This window comes from Triticum dicoccoides, chromosome 7B (genome assembly GCF_002162155.2).
Source record: "Triticum dicoccoides isolate Atlit2015 ecotype Zavitan chromosome 7B, WEW_v2.0, whole genome shotgun sequence".
NCBI classification, from domain to species: Eukaryota; Viridiplantae; Streptophyta; class Magnoliopsida; order Poales; family Poaceae; genus Triticum; species Triticum dicoccoides.
Genome location: NC_041393.1, coordinates 113,056,022 through 113,059,855, shown reverse-complemented (window position 1 = coordinate 113,059,855; position 3,834 = coordinate 113,056,022).

Here is a 3,834-nt window from a genome sequence, read left to right as displayed (position 1 = left end):
GGTGGAGATGAACAATATCCCGTGGAGTCCTATTTTGCGGTACGCCACACCCCTCTCGATGAACAGGACCCCCATTTCGACCGTAGCGCTCCAACACAAGTCCGTTTCCTCCGTTTTGCGATACGCCACACCCCTCCCGATCAACAAGACCCCGTTTCGACCGTAGGAGGTCCAACAGAAGTCCGTTTCCTCCATTTTGCGGTACGCCAGACCCCTCCTGATGAACAAGATCCCGTTTTGACCATGGCTGGTCAAACACAAGGCCGTTTCCTCCGTACTGCGGTACGCCAGGCCTCATTTCCATCGGCTGTTGCATCCAAGCCGGTTGGCTCCCGATGAACAACAGACATTCCGTTGCCTCTCGATGAACACGACGCATTCCGTTGCCTCCCCATGAACACGGCGACGATGCCGTTTCTCCGTTCCGACCCAGCCATGTACAGGAGCCCTGGCCGTACATATGCGCGAGTAGGCGTTCGAGACCCCGCCCGTATGTACGTACGTGGACGTATTTTCTTTCTTGCACCCTGGCCGCTCTACGTACGTGTACATGCTACGTGCACGCCTCTACTATGACATGTGCACGCCTCTACTACGACATGTGCGCGCCTCTACTACGACACGTGCACGCCTCTACATCTACCAGTATGTACGTACACGTTCGCGACCAGAATGACAATGCTACGTACGCTTCGACCAGGTGGGTCCCGACTGTCAGGCACTTCCTTGTGTGCGAATATGTAGCTTGTGGGTCCCAGCAGTCAGGGGGCGAATCATTTTTTTCTCGTAATATGGACGCACTTCCTTGCGTGCAAAGATATAGCTGGTAGGTCCCAGCAGTCAGGGGGGAAACATTTTTTCACGAAATATGGTGGCCCGTCCGGTGGGTCCCTGCTGTCAGGTGGAGGAATCATTATTTTCCGCGTAATAAGGAGGCACTTCCTTGTTGCGGTCGTGGACCCAGCTCTCAGCCTCTCCACATACAGTACTCTTTCGATGGAAGTCGATCGTTGACCACATTGACCACGCCACATCGAGAGCACCAAGGCGGTGGATGACGGCGAGGACTAGGAAGGGGACGATGTGGAGCCGAGGAAGACGCGATAGTGGAAGCCCACGCGGAGAGGAGTACGAGGGTACACCGGTTCAACTGCGGTGTGAGGCTGTCGTCACCACAGAATAACATGGGGTGTGGGTGAGTAGAGAGATGGCCTGGACAGCGGTGGGAGTAGTAGGGGGCGGTGAGGCCTCTGCGACAGCACAACCGACCACGGGAGGCAGGAGCAGGCGGCACGACCGGTGCTGCTTTGGGCGACTGGAGCAAGAAGACCAGAGGTTGAAGAAGCACTACGGCCGTTGGATGGACATCGTACGGTCACTGGAGCTAGAATCGTTCATATTGATTAAGTTGACAATGCCCTCCGTCCCCGTGAACTTAGTAGGCCCACATGTCAGCCTCCCACTATGCTGGGTCCCAGCTAGCAGGGGGAGTATTCATTTTTTTGTGCGTAATAAGGAGGCACTTCCTTGCGTGCGAAGATATAGCTGGTGGGTCCGAGCTGTCAGCGGCGGGAACATTTTTTTCGCGAAATACAGAGGCCCTTTCGATGGGTCCCAGATGTCAGGTGGAGGAATCATTATTTTGCGCGTAATAAAGAGGCATTTCCTTCTGTGCGGCCGTGGACCCAGATGTGACCCTCTCCATGTTCATTCCACTTCACATGCATGTCGGTCGTTGACCACGCCACGCTGGGAGCACCAGGGCGGTGGACGACGGCGAGGCCTAGGAAGGGAAGGACACGGAGCCAGGGAATACTCGGCAGTTGTTTCCCACGCGGAAGGGAGTATTACTGTATGAGGGTTTACTGGTTCGCCTTCCGTCGCCGGAGAATAATAGCCGGTGTGGGTGAGTAGAGGGATGGCTAGGCTAGTGATGGGAGTACGGTGGGGCGGTGAGGCCTGCACGGCAGCACAGCCAGCCGCGGGAGGAGGGAGCAGGTAGTCCCGTCGGCGCTTGTTTGAGCGGCTGGAGGAGGAAGAGTAGAGATTGAAGAAGCACGACGGTAGTTGGATGGACATCCAATAGTCACTACTTGTGCATGAACCTTTTTTTAGGAAAGTCTCAAATTTGTGGAAAACATCATACATCCCATCTGTCATTATTTCTAATAATTTACAGCCCATTTGCTAATTCTTAAGGTTTTTTTGGAGCCCATATTCTTTTTGTTAGCATTACATCCCATATTGTGGCCATGGTTAAAAAATTATATGAAATTTTGCATATTTTGGTGCGGTCTGAACTATTTTAAATCCTGAAATTTTGAGTCACATTCAAACTGATTTTAAAAATAAATTTATATCAATATAAAATCCAACAAATTGTTCATGCATAAAAATCAATGCAATTCAAAATCTCGAAATGAAAAAAAAGAAATTTGAAACTAATTGCCGGTTTGATGTGTTTTAAAAATGTACAACCCATTTCTCATTACTGATAGGCCATTTTCTCGGCCAGCCGAATGAAGCTCTCCTCGTCTTGAAGATTTACAGCCCAACAGGCCTGACAAAACGACTTACTTGACAAATCACAAAAAACTGGGCTAGCCATTTTCAGTAAGAAAAAAAACTACTGGGCTGGTCTGTGGTAAACATAAAAGAAAAGGTTGTCTAGACAGGCTAGAGTGCCCCGCACAGCCCAGTTGACACCCTGCTTCCGTCTCAAAAACAAATTAGATAAATGCCACTCCAATTATGGCGATTCATAAAACTGCCACTGCAATTTTCAAACTTTGAAAAATGCCACAACAACTTTTGTATACTTTGAAAAAAGCCACCGCAGTTTGCAAACTTTGAAAAACGCCACTCCAGACTTCGAAAAATGCCACTGGAAATGACATTTTTAAAAGTTTGGAAATTGCAGTAGCATTTCTCGGAATCACCAGATTTGGAGTGGTATTTATCAAATTAACCCAAAACAAAAATAATTGGGCGAGCCGCTGGGTCCCTGATGTTGTTGGGGAACATAGTAATTTCAAAAAATTTCCTACGCACATGCAAGATCATGGTGATGCATAGCAACGAGAGGAGAGAGTGTGTCCACGTGCCCTCGTAGACCGAAAGCGGAAGCGTTAGAATAACGCGGTTGATGTAGTCGTACGTCTTCATGGCCCGGCTGATCAAGCACCGAAACTACGACACCTCCGAGTTCTAGCACACGTTCAGCTCGATGACGTCCCTCGAACTCCGATCCAGCCGAGTGTCGAATAACATCTATTTAGGTTTAACACTAATCCCGAAAGTATAGAGAGTGTGTGATGATGATTATATCAATCTTGGAACTACTTCCAACACTCATCATCACTTCACCCTCAACTAGTCTCTGCTTATTCTGTAACTCCTGTTTCGAGTTACTAATTTTTAGCAACCGAACAAGTATCAAATACTCAGGGGCTACTATAAACACTAGTAAGGTACACATCAATAACCTATATATCAAATATACCCTTGTTCACTTTGCCATCCTTCTTATCCACAAAATATTCAGGGCATTTCCGCTTCTAGTGACCATTTCCTTTGCAGTGTAAGCACTTAGTTTCAGGCTTTGGTCCAGCTTTGGGATTCTTCGCGGGAGTGACAACTTGCTTGCCATTCTACTTGAAGTTCCCTTTTCTTTCCCTTTGCCCTTTTCTTGAAACTAGTGGTCTTGTCAATCATCAACACTTGATGCTCTTTCTTGATTTCTACCTTCGTCGATTTCAGCATCACGAAGAGCTCGAGAATCATTTTCGTCATCCCTTGCATTATAATTCATCACGAAGTTCCGATAACTTGGTG